General features: G+C 47.5%; 1 protein-coding gene across 2 annotated transcripts in view; it reads right to left on the bottom strand.

The window, feature by feature from the left end:
* Positions 1 to 26802, bottom strand: part of LOC128703873 (uncharacterized) — a 108363-nt gene that overhangs the window by 60717 nt on the left and 20844 nt on the right. The window contains exon 1 of one of the 2 annotated variants that reach the window (XM_070104901.1): positions 17114 to 17233. The exons of the other annotated variant lie outside the window; for it this stretch is intronic. The gene's annotated coding sequence lies outside the window, so the exon portion shown is untranslated. Of the gene's footprint in view, positions 1 to 17113; positions 17234 to 26802 lie in introns of those variants that run through there. 2 annotated transcript variants of the gene reach the window in all.

Genomic DNA, 26802 nt, shown 5'->3' with positions numbered 1-26802 from the left:
ACTAACACCCAGGATGTGACCCACACCAGTCCACTAACACCCAGGATGTGACCAACACCAGACCACTAACACCCAGGATGCCACCCACACCAGTCCACAAACACCCAGGATGTGACCCACACCAGTCCACTAACACCCAGAATGTGACCCACACCAGTCCACTAACACCCAGGATGTGACCCACACCAGTCCACTAACACCCAGGATGTGACCCACACCAGTCCACTAACACCCAGGATGTGACCCACACCAGTCCACTAACACCCAGGATGTGACCCACACCAGTCCACTAACACCCAGGATGTGACCCACACCAGTCCACTAACACCCAGGATGTGACCAACACCAGACCACTAACACCCAGGATGCCACCCACACCAGTCCACTAACACCCAGGATGCCACCCACACCAGTCCACTAACACCCAGGATGTGACCCACACCAGTCCACTAACACCCAGGATGCCACCCACACCAGTCCACAAACACCCCCATTTACCAATTTTACACTGATGGGTGAACATGGACAGCAGGTATTATAGAAACACGTCCCTAATCTTTTCCAGCCATACCGGAGGAGATTCGAACTCCGGACCTCAGTGTGAGAGGTGAGTGCGCTAGCGATCAAGCAACAGGACACCATCCTCTCACTAACAGTCCTGTTGACAACTGAAGGCAGAACTTATAAGAATAAAAATATGTTTAATATACTTGTATACACAATTGTATATGTATACTCATCATTTGTATACAGTTAACGTTCCTAAAAACATACATGGAAGGTTTATTGCCCCCAGTAGTCTTTAAATAAACTTAAGATTACCCAAAATGCATTCAAATGTCAACCCATTGATGTGTGAATAACTTCAATTAAAGGGGCTGCATAATAAAATCTTTTATCATTAATTGTGAAGTATCTGGTAGATCAATGATTTTGACGAGTTGGGAAATATTTAAAGGACCCAGGATGGTGCCCTGTGGCACCACTAGTGGGTCCAGTTGATGGGATAATGTCATTAATAATAATATTTCTACCAGTAGATGGTGTAACTTATACAGACCATAGCTGACATCAGTCACATGCTATATAGAAAGTCCCTGGTTATGTAGAGTATTTTCCACAACTCAGATTTTGTCCCCCAGGATGCTACCCACACCAGTCCACTAACTGCCAAGTACCTACTTACTGCTAAGTGAACACTGACACTAGGTATCTTAAGGAAACACCCTGATGTTCCCACCAGTACCGGGGATCGAACCACGGACCTCAGTGTGTGTGGCAAGTGTGCTACCAACCCAGCTATGGGACACCTATTGATGTGCGTTGGTAATGGTAAGAGAGTTAGAACACAGTTTCAGATTCCATAATGTTCTAGTTTAAAGAGCTTGTTTAGGAATATTAATACACTTCCGTATAACACTGCTTACCTCTTCCAATGTGAACACTGCCTCACCTTCCCTCACTATATGAACACTGCCTCACCTCCCCTCACTATATGAACACTGCCTCACCTTCCCTCACTATACGAACACTGCCTCACCTTCCCTCACTATACGAACACTGCCTCACCTTCCCTCACTATACGAACACTGCCTCACCTTCCCTCACTATACGAACACTGCCTCACCTTCCCTCACTATACGAACACTGCCTCACCTTCCCTCACTATACGAACACTGCCTCACCTTCCCTCACTATACGAACACTGCCTCACCTTCCTTCACTATACGAACACTGCCTCACCTTCCTTCACTATATTATAATCAAAAAGAAGCGCTAAGCCACAAGGACTATACAGCGCTGCAGGGCAGGAAGGAAGTGAGGGCATCAGGTGGCAAAAGGGAGATGGATGAGCAACAGGTTACGGATAACAGCGGGGCAGTGGATGGTGAAAGGGTAAAGGGCAGCAAGAGACTGAACCAGAAAGGGCTGAGGGGAGTGCGAAAAGTATCATCAGAGTTTGTGGAGTAAATCGGTCGTTGTCAAGAAGTCAATGAGAGAGTCAGGATTAAAGGAGGGTCCATCAGCAAGAAGGGAAGGTAAAGAGAGAGTAGTAGAACGAAGACGACGTTGGAGGTAAATTCTGCGTGCTCGTTGATAGAGAGGGCAGTCTAACAGAATGTGGCTAATCGATACTGGAACTTGACACTGCTCACAGAGAGGAACAGGGTGCCTCTCCATGAGATACCCATGAGTAAGACGAGTGTGGCCAATGCGAAGGCGGGAGAGAGTGGTCTCCCAACTTCGGCACTGATGACAAGAAGACGGCCAGTAACCTATGCTCGGTTTAATAGAATGAAGTTTGTTACCGAGCAGAGTTGACCAACGTTGTTGCCAACGGGTGCGAAGGTGGGTAGCTATTGCAGCAAAATAGTCCAGAAATGGAACACCTCGATAGGAAATTGGTAGGTCATATACTGCTGACCGCGCAGCAGTGTCTGCCTGTTCATTGCCCTGTACGTCGACATGACCAGGGACCCAACATTATTATTATAATCAAAAAGAAGCGCTAAGCCACAAGGACTATACAGCGCTGCAGGGCAGGAAGGAAGCGAGGGCATCAGGTGGCAAAAGGGAGATGGATGAGCAACAGGTTACGGATAACAGCGGGGCAGTGGATGGTGAAAGGGTAAAGGGCAGCAAGAGACTGAACCAGAAAGGGCTGAGGGGAGTGCGAAAAGTATCATCAGAGTTTGTGGAGTAAATCAGTCGTTGTCAAGAAGTCAATGAGAGAGTCAGGATTAAAGGAGGGTCCATCAGCAAGAAGGGAAGGTAAAGAGAGAGTAGGGGAACGAAGACGACGTTGGAGGTAAATTCTGCGTGCTCGTTGATAGAGAGGGCAGTCTAACAGAATGTGGCTAATCGATACTGGAACTTGACACTGCTCACAGAGAGGAACAGGGTGCCTCTCCATGAGATACCCATGAGTAAGACGAGTGTGGCCAATGCGAAGGCGGGAGAGAGTGGTCTCCCAACCTCGGCACTGATGACAAGAAGACGGCCAGTAACCTATGCTCGGTTTAATAGAATGAAGTTTGTTACCGAGCAGAGTTGACCAACGTTGTTGCCAACGGGTGCGAAGGTGGGTAGCTATTGCAGCAAAATAGTCCAGAAATGGAACACCTCGATAGGAAATTGGTAGGTCATATACTGCTGACCGCGCAGCAGTGTCTGCCTGTTCATTGCCCTGTACGTCGACATGACCAGGGACCCAACAAAAAACAATATCTTTATGTTTGGTAGAGATACGGCGTAGCCAAAGTTGGATACGGAGAACTAGGGGATGAGATGTATCAAATTTTCGTATAGCCTGTAGAGCACTAAGGGAGTCTGAGACTACTACAAATGATGACACAGGCATAGATGCGATACGAATAAGTGCTGCAAGAATGGCATACAGTTCAGCAGTAAAAATGCTAGCTGAAGATAGTAAATGCCCTCGTACGACGCTGTCCGGAAACACTGCTGCGAATCCGACGCCGTCTGAAGACTTAGAGCCATCTGTGTACACAGCGGTGGCATGAGAATGAGAGTGGAAGTGATCAAGAAAAAGAGAGCGGGAAGCCACCGTAGGCAGTTGAGCTTTCGAGCAAGGGAGTGAGAAAGAACAGACCCGAACAGCTGGAACTTCCCAGGGGGGTAGGGAAAAGTGAGATGCTACATGAACATATAAAGGTGGTAACTGAAGGGAAGACAAGAGTGAAAGTAGGCGAAGAGAAAAGGGACGGAGCAAACAGGGGCGGCGAACGAATAAAGAATGTCTACTAATATCGGTGACCATTCTATAAATGGAAGGATTGTGTAGATCGTGAGAGCGTACATAGTAACGAAGGCAATGGGCATCACGGCGATCAGACAAGGATGGAACATTTGCTTCTGTATAGAGGCTCTCAACAGGGGAAGAGCGAAAAGCACCAAGGCACAAACGTAAGCCTTGGTGATGGATAGAGTTAAGGCTAGAGAGAGTAGCAGGAGAGGCCGCGGAATAAATCTGGTCACCATAATCGAGTTTCGATAAAACGAGGGCTGAATGTAGGCGAAGCAGAGTTCGACGATCAGCTCCCCAGGAAAGATGAGCAAGGGTTTTAAGAAGGTTTAGCCGGCTGTGACAAGTTGCCTTCAGAGAGGTAATGTGAGGTTTCCAGGTTAACCGACGGTCAAAGAGAAGGCCTAGAAACCTGACTGTATCACGTTCGGGGATACGGGAGCCATAGAGATACAAAGGATGATCGGAGATAACAGAGCGTCTAGTGAAAGTAATTTGGTGAGTTTTGGTACTTGAAAATTTAAACCCATGTGTGGTGGCCCAAGTGGAAACACGGTCGACCGCATGCTGGAGAGAAACTGCAATAAGGTGACAGTCAGCGCCTGCACAAGCAATAGCGAAGTCATCAACATAGAGTGATGACCAAATATTGGGTGGAAGAACAGAGGCCAAATCATTTATAGCAAGGAGAAAAAGTGTTGTGCTTAGAACACATCCCTGAGGGACACCTTCAGCTTGGACGAAGTCCGGGGAAAGAACATTATTGACTCGAACACGGAAATGTCTGTCAGTTAAAAAGTTCTTAAGGAAGGATGGTAGATTGCCTCGGAGGCCTAAGGAATGGGCCTGGGCCAAAATATTATACCTCCAAGTTGTGTCATATGCCTTCTCAAGGTCAAAAAATATGGCAATAACTGAGTGATTATTCGCAAAGGCATTACGAACATACGTATCCAAGCGTAGTAAGGGGTCTATGGTAGAACGACCCTTACGAAAGCCATATTGACTAGCGGAGAGACTGTTGTGAGTCTCTAAATACCACATTAAACGTCGATTTACGAGGCGTTCCATCACTTTGCAAACTGCACTTGTAAGAGCGATGGGGCGATAGTGGGAGGCATCATGTCCTGTAGTACCCGGTTTACGGAAAGGGAGAACAATGGCAGATTTCCACAGCTGGGGAAGAACTCCTTGTGCCCAAATAAGATTGAAGAGGTGTAAGAGGACTACAAGGGCTGACCGATGTAAATGTTGTAACATACGAATATGAATGTCATCAGGCCCAGCTGCCGATGATCGGCAAGCTGAGAGCGTTGCCTCCAGTTCTTGAAGTGTAAAAGGCACATTATACTGTTCTTCTCCGAGAGAAGAAAAGTCCAAGGGTACTAACTCTCTGGCAGACTTTGAGGAAAGAAACGAGGGGCATAGATGGAGCCCTCGGGAAATACGGACCAGATGTGTGCCAAGTTCAATGGCAACGTCGAGAGGGTTTGCTATATCAACACCAGTGACCCGTAGAACAGGAGCCGGGTCAGGAGAGTATTTACCACTCAATTTCCTCACTTTTTTCCAGACTGCACTCATAGAAGAAGCAGAGGTGATGGTGGAAACATAGTCTCGCCAACAAGTGCGTTTAGCTTCACGGATGACACGGCGAGCGATCGCACGCTTCTGCTTAAAATCAACAAGTCTCTCAGCGGTTCTATTGTACCGGTACCTGCCCCATGCAGCACGTTTCAAACGTACTGCACGAGCACAAGCAGGAGACCACCAAGGCACGCACTTCTGAGAATGCCTGCCTGAGGTTTGGGGTATAGAATGAGAAGCTGCGGTATAAACTGATGTCGAGAAGATGTGTAGGAGCTCATCAATGGAGGATGAAGAAGGAACCTCACTAAAAGCAGTGAGGTGTGAGTAAAGATCCCAATTTGCCCGATCAAATTGCCAGCGAGGGCTACGGGAAGGTGGTGAATAGGAAGGAGAAGTAAGAATGATCGGAAAATGATCGCTGTCATGTAAGTCTGGTAGAACAGACCAGGTGAAGTCTAGTGCAGTGGGGGAAGAGCAGACTGATAGATCGATGCAAGAGAGAGTATGAGTACGAGGATGAAAATGGGTGGGAGTACCCGTATTTAAAACATGGAGGGGGTGAGAGGCAAGAAAAGCCTCCAACTGAATGCCACGTGAGTCACAATGAGACCCCCCCCAGAGGAAATGGTGGGCATTAAAATCACCAAGTAACAGAAGTGGTGGTGGTAAGGATGAAACAAGAAAGGCAAAGTCTGGGATAGAAAATGCTCGAGAAGGAGAGAGATATAAAGAACATATTGTAAACCACTTATTCAAGTGGATACGGGCTGCAGTGTAATGCAGCGAGGTATGGACAAATAGTTGACAGTACGGAATATCATTGCGTAGAAGAAGGGCACTTTCATTAAAGGTCCCATCTGAGAAAGGATCCGAAGAATACAATAAATTATAGCCTGAGATAGGTTGGAAAACAGCCGAGTGCAATTTTGGTTCTTGTAAGCAAGCACCAACAGGGGAAAACCTGGAAAGCAACATCTGAAGCTCACCCCGATTACCCCTGAGGCCGCGGATATTCCACTGTAAATAGGCCATGATTGGCGATGAAGAAAATATCAGGAATCTGTAGGTAAAGGCACCTACGGACTAGAGGGGTTAGAAAAGTCAACGTGTGGTGGCATTGGAAGATGTTCAAGTAGCGAAGGAACGGAGCGTTGCGAAGAATGGGGTTGTGAAGATGGAGGAGAGGGAAGAGAAGGAACAGGAAGTGAATCAGTGTCCATTGAAGGTTTAGTCTCTGCAATATATTCTGAAATGGCTTCAAGTGTTTCTGAATTCAAAGATGTATGGGAAACCATATTGGAGATAGGAGGAGGAGGGTGAGTAAAGATTGGGACAGTAATGGACTGTACCAAAGTAGAGGGGGAGGGAAAAGTGTAAGGGACTGGAGATGAAGTGTGGGGGGGGACAGAAGAGGTAGAAACCTGGGAGGTGACAGAAGAGGTAGAAACCTGGGAGGTGACAGAAGAGGGAGAAACTTGGGAGGGGACGGGGGTGGAAGGCATAGTACGAGGAGGAGGGTGAATCTCCACACTTGTAATAGAGCCAGAGAGAGGGGAAGAACTAGGTACAGAGACTGGAAAGGTAACGTGTGGAGGTGGAAGAAGGGAAGGAAGGGGCAAAGAAGATTTGAGCAATGCGGATTTTTTGGACTTCTGAGTAGAGGGGCGATTGGTATTAGGTGTCGTACGAGGTCTTGTCGATACTGGGGCTTGTGAGGAAGGACGCGAAGATGTGAGAACAGACTGAGTTGTAGTCGGGACGTCAGAGCCAAGGACAGCAAAAGGATTAGATGCCGTAGTGGCTATGGGAGGGGTAACAACAGAGGAGGCTGCAGAAGATGGGACCCCAGAAATGGGGGGACGTTTGGAAACACGAGAATAAGAAACACGGGGTAGTCTCCCTTGGAGGCGGAGATGAGTAACTGCCATAGCATAAGGGAGACCTTCTGCCTCTTTGAGGCAACGGATTTCACGTTCATTTAAGTAGACCTGGCAACGGCGGGAGTACGAAGGGTGAGCTTCATTACAATTAAGGCAAGATGGAGGTTGACTGCAAGATGTATTAGAATGGTTGTCGGCACCACAGACTGGGCATTCGGCCATAGATCTGCAATATTTCGCTGGGTGACCAAAACGCCAGCAATTTCTACATTGTTGCGGTGTAGGTATCACCTTTCGAACTTGTAACCGATGTCCCGCGACATATACAGAGGACGGGAGTTCTCGGCTGTCAAAAGTTAAACGAGCCACATTGCAAGGGTAATGTCTCCGCCCCCGGGCAGGAAGGACATAAGTGTCTACTTTGAGGATTGGGAGATCCTGGAGTTCCAGCTGTTCAAAAATGTCATTGCCACATGACTGGAAATTCTGTTGGACTATGGTATGGGGCAGAATGACAGTACCACTACAAGAATTGAGAGAAAGATGTTTTTCAATAGTGATAGGAGTAGTATCGATATTCGAAAGGAGAGAAAGATCATGAGCTTGGGTAGCATTCTGGACAGTGACGATGCGTGTACCGCTCTTGAGAGCGTGAAATGAAATATCTCTGCCAACATGACGCAGGAGCGCTTTGGCAATACTATGGTCAGAAAGGTAGGCAGAAGAAGAAGTTGGTCTTAAAGTAAAGAATTTAGTCCATTGTGTGGTCCGAAACTGAGCGTGGAGAGGGAGTGCTTGACGTGTCGGTCGTTTCCGAGTAGAATGGGAAGGTAACGACGGAGCATCATCAGGAGATTGACGTTGGCGTTTAGGAGTAGGACCGGAGTTGGTCCGGCAGGAAATGGGTGGGCGATTCGAAAATTGCCGTACCGTAGAGGGAGAAGCCGGAAGCATAGTCAAAGGAGAGCGGAGTTCAGACAAATCGAAGGAGTCAGTCGAAGCCCCGGTACCTGAAGCGGGTGAGGAAACAGCACCAGCAAGAGGTACAGGGGCATCAGGAGTGTCCGAAGAGTGGTCTAAACACAAGGCAGGGTCAGAATGGGGTGCGGTATCAAGAAGGGGCCCGGGGGTAGTGGTTTCATGGACTAGGGCTGCCATGGTTAGGTTACTCCTTTGCTTTTTGTTTTTAAGAAAAAAAAAGAAAGAAGAAAAGAAAATAAAAATAAAAAAAAGAATAAAAAAAGGGGGGAGCGGGGAGGAATAGTTCCCAGGAGGAATGAAAGGGCCGGAAATCCCCCTCCGCGCCCAAGAGGACTCGACACCGCTAGTAGCGCAGATGCAGCATGGAACCCGTGCCATACCCTACCCTTCATGCCAGTAAACCAGCAATCTGGGATAGCAACCTCACATCTGCCGAGCTACCTCGGTGGACAAAAGAGAGGGCGGCCGGATATCCGCCACAAAGCATACCTCCTTCAGCCACCACCCCCGGAATCCGAAAGGTGGCTTCCAGAGATACACCCGTCGCCCAAAAGACACCCAAAGCCACTCCGGGATACCGGAGAGGGATCGGGACATCCCTAGGCAATCCAGATTCCACGGCAAACTACGCCACCGCCAAGAAACCTCAACGGAATGGGATGGACCCCGGTGTCCTTTCCCCTACCTAGGAACTAGCGCGCCTGTGGGAGAAATCACGAAGGCTAAAAAGAGGAAGGGCAAAAGGGAGGGGTGAGGAGGAGGAGGAGGAATGGAAAAAGGGGAGGATGGGGAGGATGGGATAGGGGAGGGGAGAATGGGGGGTAATTAGGTTCGGTCTGAGGAAGAAGACCGACAGGGCTAATTCCTCAGACCAAGAGCCTCTTCACCACGCCAAGGAGCCCCCCTTGAAGAGGACAGAGAGGAACAGGGTGCCTCTCCATGAGATACCCATGAGCAAGACGAGTGTGGCCAATGCAAAGGCGGGAGAGAGTGGTCTCCCAACCTCGGCACTGATGACAAGAAGACGGCCAGTAACCTATGCTCGGTTTAATAGAATGAAGTTTGTTACCGAGCAGAGTTGACCAACGTTGTTGCCAACGGGTGCGAAGGTGGGTAGCTATTGCAGCAAAATAGTCCAGAAATGGAACACCTCGATAGGAAATTGGTAGGTCATGTACTGCTGACCGCGCAGCAGTGTCTGCTTGTTCATTGCCCTGTACATCGACATGACCAGGGACCCAACAAAAAACAATATCTTTATGTTTGGTAGAGATACGGGGTAGCCAAAGTTGGATACGGAGAACTAGGGGATGAGATGTATCAAATTTTCGTATAGCCTGTAGAGCACTAAGGGAGTCTGAGACTACTACAAATGATGACACAGGCATAGATGCGATACAAGTAAGTGCTGCAAGAATGGCATACAGTTCAGCAGTAAAAATGCTAGCTGAAGATAGTAAATGTCCTCGCACGACGCTGTCCGGAAACATTGCTGCGAATCCGACGCCGTCTGAAGACTTAGAGCCATCTGTGTACACAGCGGTGGCATGAGAATGGGAGTGGAAGTGATCAAGAAAAAGAGAGCAGGAAGCCACCGTAGGCAGTTGAGCTTTCGAGCAAGGGAGTGAGAAAGAACAGACCCGAACAGCTGGAACTTCCCAGGGGGGTAGGGAAAAGTGAGATGCTACATGAACATATAAAGGTGGTAACTGAAGGGAAGACAAGAGTGAATGTAGGCGAAGACAAAAAGGGACGGAGCAAACAGGGGCAGCGAACGAATAAAGAATGTCTACTAATATCGGTGACCATTCTATAAATGGAAGGATTGTGTAGATCGTGAGAGTGTACATAGTAGCGAAGGCAATGGGCATCACGGCGATCAGACAAGGATGGAACATTCGCTTCTGTATAGAGGCTCTCAACAGGGGAAGAGTGAAAAGCACCAAGGCACAAACGTAATCCTTGGTGATGGATAGAGTTAAGGCTAGAGAGAGTAGCAGGAGAGGCTGTGGAATAAATCTGGTCACCATAATCGAGTTTCGATAAAACAAGGGCTGAATGTAGGCGAAGCAGAGTTCGACGATCAGCTCCCCAGGAAAGATGAGCAAAGGTTTTAAGAAGGTTTAGCCGGCTGTGACAAGTTGCCTTCAGAGAGGTTATGTGAGGTTTCCAGGATAACCGACGGTCAAAGAGAAGGCCTAGAAACCTGACTGTATCACGTTCGGGGATACGGGAGCCATAGAGATACAAAGGATGATCGGAGATAACAGAGCGTCTAGTGAAAGTAATTTGGTGAGTTTTGGTACTTGAAAATTTAAACCCATGCGTGGTGGCCCAAGTGGAAACACGGTTGACCGCATGCTGGAGAGAAACTGCAATAAGATGACAGTCAGTGCCTGCACAAGCAATAGCAAAGTCATCAACATAGAGTGATGACCAAATATTGGGTGGAAGAACAGAGGCCAAATCATTTATATTATTATTATTATTACAATCAAGGGGGAAGCGCTAAACCCGGAGGATTATACAGCACCTGGGGGGGGATGTGGAAGGCATTCAGGCTTAATTTGGGGAACTGGAGCACAGATCCAATTCCCTAAATCAAGAGCCCCTCACCAACATCAAGGAACCTTCCTTGAGGGGAAATCATTTATAGCAAGGAGAAAAAGTGTTGTGCTTAGAACACATCCCTGAGGGACACCTTCAGCTTGGACGAAGTCCGGGGAAAGAACATTATTGACTCGAACACGGAAATGTCTGTCAGTTAAAAAGTTCTTAAAGAAGGATGGTAGATTGCCTCGGAGGCCTAAGGAATGGGCCTGGGCCAAAATATTATACCTCCAAGTTGTGTCATATGCCTTCTCAAGGTCAAAAAATATGGCAATAACCGAGTGATTATTCGCAAAGGCATTACGAACATATGTATCCAAGCGTAGTAAGGGGTCTATGGTAGAACGACCCTTACGAAAGCCATATTGACTAGCGGAGAGACTGTTGTGTGTCTCTAAATACCACATTAAACGTCGATTTACGAGACGTTCCATCACTTTGCAAACTGCACTAGTAAGAGCGATGGGGCGATAGTGGGAGGCATCATGTCCTGTAGTACCCGGTTTGCGGAAAGGGAGAACAATGACAGATTTCCACAGCTGGGGAAGAACTCCTTGTGCCCAAATAAGATTGAAGAGGTGTAAGAGGACTACAAGGGCTGACCGATGTAAATGTTGTAACATACGAATATGAATGTCGTCAGGCCCAGCCGCCAATGATCAGCAAGCTGAGAGCATTGCCTCCAGTTCTTGAAGTGTAAAAGGCACATTATACTGTTCTTCTCTGAGAGAAGAAAAGTCCAAGGGTACTAACTCTCTGGCATTATTATTATTATTATTATAATCAAGGGGGAAGCGCTAAACCCGGAGGATTATACAGCGCCTGGAACTCTCTGGCAGACATTGAGGAAAGAAACAAGGGGCATAGATGGAGCCCTCGGGAAATACGGACCAGATGTGTGCCAAGTTCAATGGCAACGTCGAGAGGGTTTGCTACATCAACACCAGCGACCTGTAGAACAGGAGCCGGGTCAGGAGAGTATTTACCACTCAATTTCCTCACTTTTTTCCAGACTGCACTCATAGAAGAAGCAGAGGTGATGGTGGAAACAGTCTCGCCAACAAGTGTGTTTAGCTTCACGGATGACACGGCGAGCGATCGCACACTTCTGCTTAAAATCAAGAAGTCTCTCAGCGGTTCTATTGTACCGGTACCTGCCCCATGCAGCACGTTTCAAACGTACTGCATGAGCACAAGCAGGAGACCACCAAGGCACGCACTTCTGAGAATGCCTGCCTGAGGTTTGGGGTATAGAATGAGAAGCTGCGGTATAAACTGACGTCGAGAAGATGTGTAGGAGCTCATCAATGGAGGATGAAGAAGGAACCTCACTAAAAGCAGTGAGGTGTGAGTAAAGATCCCAATTTGCCCGATCAAATTGCCAGCGAGGGCTATGGAAAGGCGGTGAATAGGAAGGAGAAGTAAGAATGATCGGAAAATGATCGCTGTCATGTAAGTCTGGTAGAACAGACCAGGTGAAGCCTAGTGCAGTGGAGGAAGAGCAGACTGATAGATCGATGCAAGAGAGAGTATGAGTACGAGGATCAAAATGGGTGGGAGTACCCGTATTTAAAACATGGAGGGGGTGAGAGGCGAGAAAAGCCTCCAACTGGATGCCACGTGAGTCACAAAGAGACCCCCCCAGAGGAAATGGTGGGCATTAAAATCACAAAGTAACAGAAGTGGTGGTGGTAAGGATGAAACAAGAAAGGCAAAGTCTGGGATAGAAAATGCTCGAGAAGGAGAGAGATATAAAGAACATATTGTAAACCACTTATTCAAGTGGATACGGGCTGCAGTGTAATGCAGCGAGGTATGGACAAATAGTTGACAGTACGGAATATCATCATTGCGTAGAAGAAGGGCACTTTCATTAAAGGTCCCATCTGAGAAAGGATCTGAAGAATACAATAAATTATAGCCTGAGATAGGTTGGAAAACAGCCGAGTGTAATTTTGGTTCTTGTAAGCAAGCACCAACAGGGGAAATCCTGGAAAGCAACATCTGAAGCTCACCCCGATTACCCCTGAGGCCGCAGATATTCCACTGTAAATAGGCCATGATTGGCGATGAAGAAAATATCAGGAATCTGTAGGTAAAGGCACCTACGGACTAGAGGGGTTAGAAAAGTCAACGTGTGGTGGCATTGGAAGATGTTCAAGTAGCGAAGGAACGGAGCGTTGCGAAGAATGGGGTTGTGAAGATGGAGGAGGGGGAAGAGAAGGAACAGGAAGTGAATCAGTGTCCATTGAAGGTTTAGTCTCTGCAATATATTCTGAAATGGCTTCAAGTGTTTCTGAATTCAAAGATGTATGGGAGACCATATTGGAGATAGAAGGAGGAGGGTGAGTAAAGATTGGGACAGTAATGGACTGTACCAAAGTAGAGGGGGAGGGAAGAGTGTATGGGACTGGAGATGAAGTGTGGGGGGGGACAGAAGAGGCAGAAACCTGGGAGGTGGCAGAAGAGGGAGAAACTTGGGAGGGGACGGGGGTGGAAGGCATAGTACGAGGAGGAGGGTGAATCTCCACACTTGTAATAGAGCCAGAGAGAGGGGAAGAACTAGGTACAGAGACTGGAAAGGTAAAATGTGGAGGTGGAAGAAGGGAAGGAAGGGGCAAAGAAGATTTGAGCAATGTGGATTTTTTGGACTTCTGAGTAGAGGGGCGATTGGTATTAGGTGTCGTACGAGGTCTTGTCGATACTGGGGCTTGTGAGGAAGGACGCGAAGATGTGAGAACAGACTGAGTTGTAGTCGGGACGTCAGAGCCAAGAACAGCAAAAGGATTAGATGCTGTAGTGGCTATGGGAGGGGTAACAACAGAGGAGGCTGCAGAAGATGGGACCCCAGAAGTGGGGGGATGTTTGGAAACACGAGAATAAGAAACACGGGGTAGTCTCCCTTGGAGGCAGAGATGAGTAACTGCCATAGCATAAGGGAGACCTTCTGCCTCTTTGAAGCACCGGATTTCACGTTCATTTAAGTAGACCTGGCAACAGCGGGAGTACAAAGGTTGAGCTTCATTACAATTAAGGCAAGATGGAGGTTGACTGCAAGATGTATTAGAATGGTTGTCGGCACCACAGACTGGGCATTCGGCCATAGATCTGCAATATTTCGCTGGGTGACCAAAACGCCAGCAATTTCTACATTGTTGAGGTGTAGGTATCACCTTTCGAACTTGTAACCGATATCCCGCGACATATACAGAGGACGGGAGTTCTCGGCTGTCAAAAGTTAAACGAGCCACATTGCAAGGGTAACGTCTCCGCCCCCGGGCAGGAAGGACATAAGTGTCTACTTTGAGGATTGGGAGATCCTGGAGTTCCAGCTGTTCAAAAATGTCATTGCCACATGACTGGAAATTCTGTTGGACTATGGTATGGGGCAGAATGACCGTACCACTACAAGAATTGAGAGAAAGATGTTTTTCAATAGTGATAGAAGTAGTATCGATATTCGAAAGGAGAGAAAGATCATGAGCTTGGGTAGCATTCTGGACAGTGACGATGCACAAACCGCTCGAGAGCATGAAATGAAATATCTCTACCAACATGACGCAGGAGCGCTTTGCCAATACTATGGTCAGAAAGGTAGGCAGAAGAAGAAGTCGGTCTTAAAGTAAAGAATTTAGTCCATTGTGTGGTCCGAAACTGAGTGTGGAGAGGGAGTGCTTGACGTGTCGGTCTTTTCTGAGTAGAATGGGAAGGTAACGAAGGAGCATCATCAGGAGATTGACGTTGGCGTTTAGGAGTAGGACCAGAGTTGGTCCGGCATGAAATGGGCGGGCGATTCGAAAATTGCCGTACCGTAGAGGGAGAAGCCGGAAGCATAGTCAAAGGAGAGCGGAGTTCAGACAAATCGAAGGAGTCAGTCGAAGCCCCGGTACCTGAAGCGGGTGAGGAAACAGCACCAGCAAGAGGTACAGGGGCATCAGAAGTGTCCGAAGAGTGGTCTAAACACAAAGCAGTGTCAGAATGGGGTGCAGTATCAAGAAGGGGCCCGGGGGAAGTGGGTTCATGGACTAGGGCTGCCATGGTTAGGTTACTCCTTTGCTTTTTGTTTTTAAGAAAAAAAAAGAAAGAAGAAAAGAAAATAAAAATAAAAAAAAAAATAAAAAAAGGGGGGAGCGGGGAGGAATAGTTCCCAGGAGGAATGAAAGGGCCAGAAATCTCCCTCCGCGCCCAAGAGGACCTCAACACCGCTAGTAGCGCAGATGCAGCATGGAACCCGTGCCATACCCTACCCTTCATGCCAGTAAACCAGCAATCCGGGATAGCAACCTCACATCTGCCGAGCTACCTCGGTGGACAAAAGAGAGGGTGGCCGGATATCTGCCACAAAGCATACCTCCTTCGGCCACCACCCCCGGAATCCGAAAGGTGGCTTCCAGAGATACACCCGTTGCCCGAAAGATACCCAAAGCTGCTCCGGGATACCGGAGAGGGATCGGGACATCCCCAGGCAATCCAGATTCCACGGCAAACTACGCCACCGCCAAGAACCTCAATGGAATGGGATGGACCCCGGTGTCCTTTCCCCTACCTAGGAACTAGCGTGCCTGTGGGAGAAATCCCAAAGGCCAAAAAGAGGAAGGGCAAAAGGGAGGGGTGGGGAGGAGGAGGAGGAATGGAAAAAGGGGAGGATGGGGAGGATGGGATAGGGGAGGGGAGAATGGGAAGTAATTAGGTTCGGTCTGAGGAAGAAGACCGACAGGGCTAATTCCTCAGACCAAGAGCCTCTTCACCACACCAAGGAGCCCCCCTTGAAGAGGCCTCACTATATGAACACTGCCTCACCTTCCCTCACTATACGAACACTGCCTCACCTTCCCTCACTATACGAACACTGCCTCACCTTCCCTCACTATACGAACACTGCCTCACCTTCCCTCACTATACGAACACTGCCTCACCTTCCCTCACTATACGAACACTGCCTCACCTTCCCTCACTATACGAACACTGCCTCACCTTCCCTCACTATACGAACACTGCCTCACCTTCCCTCACTATACGAACACTGCCTCACCTTCCCTCACTATACGAACACTGCCTCACCTTCCCTCACTATACGAACACTGCCTCACCTTCCCTCACTATACGAACACTGCCTCACCTTCCCTCACTATACGAACACTGCCTCACCTTCCCTCACTATACGAACACTGCCTCACCTTCCCTCACTATACGAACACTGCCTCACCTTCCCTCACTATACGAACACTGCCTCACCTTCCCTCACTATACGAACACTGCCTCACCTTCCCTCACTATACGAACACTGCCTCACCTTCCCTCACTATACGAACACTGCCTCACCTTCCCTCACTATACGAACACTGCCTCACCTTCCCTCACTATATGAACACTGCCTCACCTTCCCTCACTATACGAACACTGACTCACCTTCCTTCCCTATATGAACACTGCCTCACCTTCCCTCACTATACGAACACTGCCTCACCTTCCCTCACTATACGAACACTGCCTCACCTTCCCTCACTATACGAACACTGCCTCACCTTCCCTCACTATACGAACACTGCCTCACCTTCCCTCACTATACGAACACTGACTCACCTTCCCTCACTATATGAACACTGCCTCACCTTCCCTCACTATACAAACACTGACTCACCTTCCTTCCCTATATGAACACTGCCTCACCTTCCCTCACTATACAAACACTGACTCACCTTCCTTCCCTATATGAACACTGCCTCACCTTCCCTCACTATACGAACACTGCCTCACCTTCCCTCACTATACGAACACTGCCTCACCTTCCCTCACTATACGAACACTGCCTCACCTTCCCTCACTATACGAACACTGACTCACCTTCCCTCACTATACGAACACTGACTCACCTTCCCTCACTATACGAACACTGCCTCACCTTCCCTCACTATACGAACACTGCCTCACCTTCCCTCACTATACGAACACTGCCTCACCTTCCCTCACTATACGAACACTGCCTCACCTTCCCTCACTATACGAACACTGCCTCACCTTCCCTCACTATACGAACACTGACTCACCTTCCCTCACTATACGAACACTGCCTCTCTTCCCTCACTATACAAACACTGCCTCACCTTTATTTATTTATTTATTATTTATTAACAATTTGAGCACACATACAGAGGTACAAAAAAATACAGATAAGAGCAGCATGCCAAAGCCACTTATACTATGCATAGCATTTCGGGCTGACATGGCATTACATGACTATACAAACACTGCCTCACCTTCCTTCACTATACAAATATTGCCTCACCTTCCTTCACTATACAAATAGTGACTTGCCTTCCTTCACTATATGAACACTGCGTCAACACACTCAGCACTACAGACACTAACCATTATCACTGTAACCTTCGTTGCCTTTAATCTTATCACTATTTCCCACAAGCTCATATCATACTTGGAAGTGGTGATATCGTTTTAAGAATTTAAATTTATATTTATATAAACATTATTAGGGATTGGCAGAGAGCATGCATAGTTCCTTTGTATAAAGGCAAAGGGGATAAAAGAGAGTGCAAAAATTATAGGGGGATAAGTCTGTTGAGTGTACCTGGTAAAGTGTATGGTAGAGTTATAATTGAAAGAATTAAGAGTAAGACGGAGAATAGGATAGCAGATGAACAAGGAGGCTTTAGGAAAGGTAGGGGGTGTGTGGACCAGGTGTTTACAGTGAAACATATAAGTGAACAGTATTTAGATAAGGCTAAAGAGGTCTTTGTGGCATTTATGGATTTGGAAAAGGCGTATGACAGGGTGGATAGGGGGGCAATGTGGCAGATGTTGCAGGTGTATGGTGTAGGAGGTAGGTTACTGAAAGCAGTGAATTATTATTATTATTATAATCAAAAAGAAGCGCTAAGCCACAAGGACTATACAGCGCTGCAGGGCAGGAAGGAAGTGAGGGCATCAGGTGGCAAAAGGGAGATGGATGAGCAACAGGTTACGGATAACAGCGGGGCAGTGGATGGTGAAAGGGTAAAGGGCAGCAAGAGACTGAACCAGAAAGGGCTGAGGGGAGTGCGAAAAGTATCATCAGAGTTTGTGGAGTAAATCGGTCGTTGTCAAGAAGTCAATGAGAGAGTCAGGATTAAAGGAGGGTCCATCAGCAAGAAGGGAAGGTAAAGAGAGAGTAGTAGAACGAAGACGACGTTGGAGGTAAATTCTGCGTGCTCGTTGATAGAGAGGGCAGTCTAACAGAATGTGGCTAATCGATACTGGAACTTGACACTGCTCACAGAGAGGAACAGGGTGCCTCTCCATGAGATACCCATGAGTAAGACGAGTGTGGCCAATGCGAAGGCGGGAGAGAGTGGTCTCCCAACTTCGGCACTGATGACAAGAAGACGGCCAGTAACCTATGCTCGGTTTAATAGAATGAAGTTTGTTACCGAGCAGAGTTGACCAACGTTGTTGCCAACGGGTGCGAAGGTGGGTAGCTATTGCAGCAAAATAGTCCAGAAATGGAACACCTCGATAGGAAATTGGTAGGTCATATACTGGTGACCGCGCAGCAGTGTCTGCCTGTTCATTGCCCTGTACGTCGACATGACCAGGGACCCAACAAAAAACAATATCTTTATGTTTGGTAGAGATACGGCGTAGCCAAAGTTGGATACGGAGAACTAGGGTATGAGATGTATCAAATTTTCGTATAGCCTGTAGAGCACTAAGGGAGTCTGAGACTACTACAAATGATGACACAGGCATAGATGCAATACGAATAAGTGCTGCAAGAATGGCATACAGTTCAGCAGTAAAAATGCTAGCTGAAGATAGTAAATGCCCTCGTACGACGCTGTCCGGAAACACTGCTGCGAATCCGACGCCGTCTGAAGACTTAGAGCCATCTGTGTACACAGCGGTGGCATGAGAATGGGAGTGGAAGTGATCAAGAAAAAGAGAGCGGGAAGCCACCGTAGGCAGTTGAGCTTTCGAGCAAGGGAGTGAGAAAGAACAGACCCGAACAGCTGGAACTTCCCAGGGGGGCAGGGAAAAGTGAGATGCTACATGAACATATAAAGGTGGTAACTGAAGGGAAGACAAGAGTGAATGTAGGCGAAGAGAAAAGGGACGGAGCAAACAGGGGCGGCGAACGAATAAAGAATGTCTACTAATATCGGTGACCATTCTATAAATGGAAGGATTGTGTAGATCGTGAGAGCGTACATAGTAACGAAGGCAATGGGCATCACGGCGATCAGACAAGGATGGAACATTTGCTTCTGTATAGAGGCTCTCAACAGGGGAAGAGCGAAAAGCACCAAGGCACAAACGTAAGCCTTGGTGATGGATAGAGTTAAGGCTAGAGAGAGTAGCAGGAGAGGCCGCGGAATAAATCTGGTCACCATAATCGAGTTTCGATAAAACGAGGGCTGAATGTAGGCGAAGCAGAGTTCGACGATCAGCTCCCCAGGAAAGATGAGCAAGGGTTTTAAGAAGGTTTAGCCGGCTGTGACAAGTTGCCTTCAGACAGGTAATGTGAGGTTTCCAGGTTAACCGACGGTCAAAGAGAAGGCCTAGAAACCTGACTGTATCACGTTCGGGGATACGGGAGCCATAGAGATACAAAGGATGATCGGAGATAACAGAGCGTCTAGTGAAAGTAATTTGGTGAGTTTTGGTACTTGAAAATTTAAACCCATGTGTGGTGGCCCAAGTGGAAACACGGTCGACCGCATGCTGGAGAGAAACTGCAATAAGGTGACAGTCAGCGCCTGCACAAGCAATAGCGAAGTCATCAACATAGAGTGATGACCAAATATTGGGTGGAAGAACAGAGGCCAAATCATTTATAGCAAGGAGAAAAAGTGTTGTGCTTAGAACACATCCCTGAGGGACACCTTCAGCTTGGACGAAGTCCGGGGAAAGAACATTATTGACTCGAACACGGAAATGTCTGTCAGTTAAAAAGTTCTTAAGGAAGGATGGTAGATTGCCTCGGAGGCCTAAGGAATGGGCCTGGGCCAAAATATTATACCTCCAAGTTGTGTCATATGCCTTCTCAAGGTCAAAAAATATGGCAATAACTGAGTGATTATTCGCAAAGGCATTACGAACATACGTATCCAAGCGTAGTAAGGGGTCTATGGTAGAACGACCCTTACGAAAGCCATATTGACTAGCGGAGAGACTGTTGTGAGTCTCTAAATACCACATTAAACGTCGATTTACGAGGCGTTCCATCACTTTGCAAACTGCACTTGTAAGAGCGATGGGGCGATAGTGGGAGGCATCATGTCCTGTAGTACCCGGTTTGCGGAAAGGGAGAACAATGGCAGATTTCCACAGCTGGGGAAGAACTCCTTGTGCCCAAATAAGATTGAAGAGGTGTAAGAGGACTACAAGGGCTGACCGATGTAAATGTTGTAACATACGAATATGAATGTCATCAGGCCCAGCTGCCGATGATCAGCAAGCTGAGAGCGTTGCCTCCAGTTCTTGAAGTGTAAAAGGCACATTATACTGTTCTTCTCCGAGAGAAGAAAAGTCCAAGGGTACTAACTCTCTGGCAGACTTTGAGGAAAGAAACGAGGGGCATAGATGGAGCCCTCGGGAAATACGGACCAGATGTGTGCCAAGTTCAATGGCAACGTCGAGAGGGTTTGCTATATCAACACCAGTGACCCGTAGAACAGGAGCCGGGTCAGGAGAGTATTTACCACTCAATTTCCTCACTTTTTTCCAGACTGCACTCATAGAAGAAGCAGAGGTGATGGTGGAAACATAGTCTCGCCAACAAGTGCGTTTAGCTTCACGGATGACACGGCGAGCGATCGCACGCTTCTGCTTAAAATCAACAAGTCTCTCAGCGGTTCTATTGTACCGGTACCTGCCCCATGCAGCACGTTTCAAACGTACTGCACGAGCACAAGCAGGAGACCACCAAGGCACGCACTTCTGAGAATGCCTGCCTGAGGTTTGGGGTATAGAATGAGAAGCTGCGGTATAAACTGATGTCGAGAAGATGTGTAGGAGCTCATCAATGGAGGATGAAGAAGGAACCTCACTAAAAGCAGTGAGGTGTGAGTAAAGATCCCAATTTGCCCGATCAAATTGCCAGCGAGGGCTACGGGAAGGTGGTGAATAGGAAGGAGAAGTAAGAATGATCGGAAAATGATCGCTGTCATGTAAGTCTGGTAGAACAGACCAGGTGAAGTCTAGTGCAGTGGAGGAAGAGCAGACTGATAGATCGATGCAAGAGAGAGTATGAGTACGAGGATCAAAATGGGTGGGAGTACCCGTATTTAAAACATGGAGGGGGTGAGAGGCAAGAAAAGCCTCCAACTGAATGCCACGTGAGTCACAATGAGACCCCCCCAGAGGAAATGGTGGGCATTAAAATCACCAAGTAACAGAAGTGGTGGTGGTAAGGATGAAACAAAAAAGGCAAAGTCTGGGATAGAAAATGCTCGAGAAGGAGAGAGATATAAAGAACATATTGTAAACCACTTATTCAAGTGGATACGGGCTGCAGTGTAATGCAGCGAGGTATGGACAAATAGTTGACAGTACGGAATATCATTGCGTAGAAGAAGGGCACTTTCATTAAAGGTCCCATCTGAGAAAGGATCCGAAGAATACAATAAATTATAGCCTGAGATAGGTTGGAAAACAGCCGAGTGTAATTTTGGTTCTTGTAAGCAAGCACCAACAGGGGAAAACCTGGAAAGCAACATCTGAAGCTCACCCCGATTACCCCTGAGGCCGCGGATATTCCACTGTAAATAGGCCATGATTGGCGATGAAGAAAATATCAGGAATCTGTAGGTAAAGGCACCTACGGACTAGAGGGGTTAGAAAAGTCAACGTGTGGTGGCATTGGAAGATGTTCAAGTAGCGAAGGAACGGAGCGTTGCGAAGAATGGGGTTGTGAAGATGGAGGAGAGGGAAGAGAAGGAACAGGAAGTGAATCAGTGTCCATTGAAGGTTTAGTCTCTGCAATATATTCTGAAATGGCTTCAAGTGTTTCTGAATTCAAAGATGTATGGGAAACCATATTGGAGATAGGAGGAGGAGGGTGAGTAAAGATTGGGACAGTAATGGACTGTACCAAAGTAGAGGGGGAGGGAAAAGTGTAAGGGACTGGAGATGAAGTGTGGGGGGGGACAGAAGAGGTAGAAACCTGGGAGGTGACAGAAGAGGGAGAAACTTGGGAGGGGACGGGGGTGGAAGGCATAGTACGAGGAGGAGGGTGAATCTCCACACTTGTAATAGAGCCAGAGAGAGGGGAAGAACTAGGTACAGAGACTGGAAAGGTAACGTGTGGAGGTGGAAGAAGGGAAGGAAGGGGCAAAGAAGATTTGAGCAATGTGGATTTTTTGGACTTCTGAGTAGAGGGGCGATTGGTATTAGGTGTCGTACGAGGTCTTGTCGATACTGGGGCTTGTGAGGAAGGACGCGAAGATGTGAGAACAGACTGAGTTGTAGTCGGGACGTCAGAGCCAAGGACAGCAAAAGGATTAGATGCCGTAGTGGCTATGGGAGGGGTAACAACAGAGGAGGCTGCAGAAGATGGGACCCCAGAAGTGGGGGGACGTTTGGAAACACGAGAATAAGAAACACGGGGTAGTCTCCCTTGGAGGCGGAGATGAGTAACTGCCATAGCATAAGGGAGACCTTCTGCCTCTTTGAGGCAACGGATTTCACGTTCATTTAAGTAGACCTGGCAACGGCGGGAGTACGAAGGGTGAGCTTCATTACAATTAAGGCAAGATGGAGGTTGACTGCAAGATGTATTAGAATGGTTGTCGGCACCACAGACTGGGCATTCGGCCATAGATCTGCAATATTTCGCTGGGTGACCAAAACGCCAGCAATTTCTACATTGTTGCGGTGTAGGTATCACCTTTCGAACTTGTAACCGATGTCCCGCGACATATACAGAGGACGGGAGTTCTCGGCTGTCAAAAGTTAAACGAGCCACATTGCAAGGGTAACGTCTCCGCCCCCGGGCAGGAAGGACATAAGTGTCTACTTTGAGGATTGGGAGATCCTGGAGTTCCAGCTGTTCAAAAATGTCATTGCCACATGACTGGAAATTCTGTTGGACTATGGTATGGGGCAGAATGACAGTACCACTACAAGAATTGAGAGAAAGATGTTTTTCAATAGTGATAGGAGTAGTATCGATATTCGAAAGGAGAGAAAGATCATGAGCTTGGGTAGCATTCTGGACAGTGACGATGCATGTACCGCTCTTGAGAGCGTGAAATGAAATATCTCTGCCAACATGACGCAGGAGCGCTTTGGCAATACTATGGTCAGAAAGGTAGGCAGAAGAAGAAGTTGGTCTTAAAGTAAAGAATTTAGTCCATTGTGTGGTCCGAAACTGAGCGTGGAGAGGGAGTGCTTGACGTGTCGGTCGTTTCCGAGTAGAATGGGAAGGTAACGACGGAGCATCATCAGGAGATTGACGTTGGCGTTTAGGAGTAGGACCGGAGTTGGTCCGGCAGGAAATGGGTGGGCGATTCGAAAATTGCCGTACCGTAGAGGGAGAAGCCGGAAGCATAGTCAAAGGAGAGCGGAGTTCAGACAAATCGAAGGAGTCAGTCGAAGCCCCGGTACCTGAAGCGGGTGAGGAAACAGCACCAGCAAGAGGTACAGGGGCATCAGGAGTGTCCGAAGAGTGGTCTAAACACAAGGCAGGGTCAGAATGGGGTGCGGTATCAAGAAGGGGCCCGGGGGTAGTGGTTTCATGGACTAGGGCTGCCATGGTTAGGTTACTCCTTTGCTTTTTGTTTTTAAGAAAAAAAAAGAAAGAAGAAAAGAAAATAAAAATAAAAAAAAGAATAAAAAAAGGGGGGAGCGGGGAGGAATAGTTCCCAGGAGGAATGAAAGGGCCGGAAATCCCCCTCCGCGCCCAAGAGGACTCGACACCGCTAGTAGCGCAGATGCAGCATGGAACCCGTGCCATACCCTACCCTTCATGCCAGTAAACCAGCAATCTGGGATAGCAACCTCACATCTGCCGAGCTACCTCGGTGGACAAAAGAGAGGGCGGCCGGATATCCGCCACAAAGCATACCTCCTTCAGCCACCACCCCCGGAATCCAAAAGGTGGCTTCCAGAGATACACCCGTCGCCCAAAAGACACCCAAAGCCACTCCGGGATACCGGAGAGGGATCGGGACATCCCTAGGCAATCCAGATTCCACGGCAAACTACGCCACCGCCAAGAAACCTCAATGGAATGGGATGGACCCCGGTGTCCTTTCCCCTACCTAGGAACTAGCGCGCCTGTGGGAGAAATCACGAAGGCTAAAAAGAGGAAGGGCAAAAGGGAGGGGTGAGGAGGAGGAGGAGGAATGGAAAAAGGGGAGGATGGGGAGGATGGGATAGGGGAGGGGAGAATGGGGGGTAATTAGGTTCGGTCTGAGGAAGAAGACCGACAGGGCTAATTCCTCAGACCAAGAGCCTCTTCACCACGCCAAGGAGCCCCCCTTGAAGAGGTGAAAGCAGTGAAGAGTTTTTTTTTGAGGCTCGAGTTAGAGTATGTAGGAAAGAGCGAGATTATTTACCAGTAAAAGTAGGCCTTAGACAAGGATGTGTGATGTCACCGTGGTTAATATATTTATAGATGGGGTTGTAAGAGAAGTAAATGTGAGGGTCTTGGCAAGAGGTGTGGAGTTAAAAGATAAAGAATCACACAAAGTGGGAGTTGTCACAGTTGCTCTTTGCTGATGACACTGTGCTCTTGGGAGATTCTGAAGAGAAGTTGCAGAGATTGGTGGATGAATTTGGTAGGGTGTGCAAAAGAAGAAAATTAAAAGTGAATAAAGGAAAGAGTAAGGTTATGAGGATAACAAAAAAGATTAGGTGATGAAAGATTGGATATCAGATTGGAGGGAGAGAGTATGGAGGAGGTGAATGTATTCAGATATTTGGGAGTGGACGTGTCAGTGGATGGGTCTATGAAAGATGAGGTGAATCATAGAATTGATGAGGGGAAAAAGGGTGAGCGGTGCACTTAGGAGTCTGTGGAGACAAAGAACTTTGTCCTTGGAGGCAAAGAGGGGAATGTATGAGAGTATAGTTTTACCAACGCTCTTATATGGGTGTGAAGCGTGGGTGATGAATGTTGCAGCGAGGAGAAGGCTGGAGGCAGTGGAGATGTCATGTCTGAGGGCAATGTGTGGTGTGAATATAATGCAGAGAATTTGTAGTTTGGAAGTTAGGAGGAGGTGCGGGATTACCAAAACTGTTGTCCAGAGGGCTGAGGAAGGGTTGTTGAGGTGGTTCAGACATGTAGAGAGAATGAAGCGAAACAGAATGACTTCAAGAGTGTATCAGTCTGTAGTGGAAGGAAGGCGGGGTAGGGGTCGGCCTAGGAAAGGTTGGAGGGAGGGAGTAAAGGAGGTTTTGTGTGCGAGGGGCTTGGACTTCCAGCGGGCATGCGTGAGTGTGCTTGATAGGAGTGAATGGAGACAAATGGTTTTTAATACTTGACATGCTGTTGGAGTGTGAGCAAAGTAACATTTATGAAGGGGTTCAGGGAAACCGGCAGGCCGGACTTGAGTCCTGGAGATGGGAAGTACAGTGCCTGCACTCTGAAGGAGGGGTGTTAATGTTGCAGTTTAAAAACTGTAGTGTAAAGCACCCTTCTGGCAAGACAGTGATGGAGTGAATGATGGTGAAAGTTTTTCTTTTTCGGGCCACCCTGCCTTGGTGGGAATCGGCCGGTGTCATAATAATAATATAAAATATTATCATCTTGAAGATCTAAAGCCTCAGGGGTCATACATTGCCTGTGAAAGTAGGGAGATATTAGATCCTAAGATTCCAGGTGTAATTCATGGTATCAAGAGCATGCCACTGGCATCTTGAAGTCGGCTTCAAATTTTTATGTGAAAATGATAAATAATTCCAATAAGATGAAGACTTTAGACAGACATATTGCACCAATCACCTGCCAGAAATGCCCCGGCATGATAATGGATTTCTTTGTTTACCTGGAGAGGGTTTTGGAGGTCAACATTCCCGCAGCTCGGTCTGAGACCAAACCTCATGATGAATCAGGGACTGATCAACTTAACTAATCAAAATTGTAAATATACATTGTAACCTTGCAAAGAAAAAAAAATCTTTATCTTTTACCCTTCAAGGTTATGGTTTATCTCCTTTCATAGATCCATCTGTCGACACATCCACTCTCAAATATCTGAACACATTCACTTCTTCCATACTCCATTCCTCCAATCTGACATCAGGTTTTTCTTTACCTAACTCGTTTGATATCCACATCACCTTACTCTCATCTATGTTCGCTTTTAACTTTCTTCCTTTACACACACTACCATACTCGTCTAACCTTTGGAACTATTCTTTAGAATCTCCCATAAGCACAGTATCAGCAAAAAGTAACAGACATGATTCCCCATAATTTAATCCCACCCCTCTCCTGAACACCCTAGCATTTACTTCTTTTACAACTCCATATATAAATATATTAAACAACCATGGCGACATTACACATCCCTGTCTAAGACTCACTTTTACTGGGAAGTAGTCTCCCTCTCTCTCCTACACACACTAACCTGAGCCTCACTAGCCTCATAAAAACTCTTGACAGCATTTAGTAACTTACTACCTATTCCATACACTTGCATCATGTTGACATTCTTTGAAGAGAGTGGGCTAAGCATTCTAAACTGGCCTGGAAACTCTCCTGACCTCAACCCAGTTGAGGATCTATGGACAATAAACAAACACAGGATCACAAAGCAGGACTCATTATAAATCATCATAGGGAAGAGCTAAACCCGTAGGATTCTACAGCGCCTGCGGGGGGGATGGAATGTATTCAGGCTTAATTCAGGGAACTGAAGCACAGATCCAATTCCCTAGATCAAAAGCCCCTCACCAGCATCAAGGAACCTCCCTTGAGGAAACAGGACTGTTCAACTGTGGAGAAGCTGTTATTAGGACCTGGTACCACCACGA

Source organism: Cherax quadricarinatus, chromosome 95 (genome assembly GCF_038502225.1).
Source record: "Cherax quadricarinatus isolate ZL_2023a chromosome 95, ASM3850222v1, whole genome shotgun sequence".
In the NCBI taxonomy this organism is placed as follows: domain Eukaryota; kingdom Metazoa; phylum Arthropoda; class Malacostraca; order Decapoda; family Parastacidae; genus Cherax; species Cherax quadricarinatus.
This window is presented reverse-complemented; position numbering and strand designations above follow the sequence as displayed.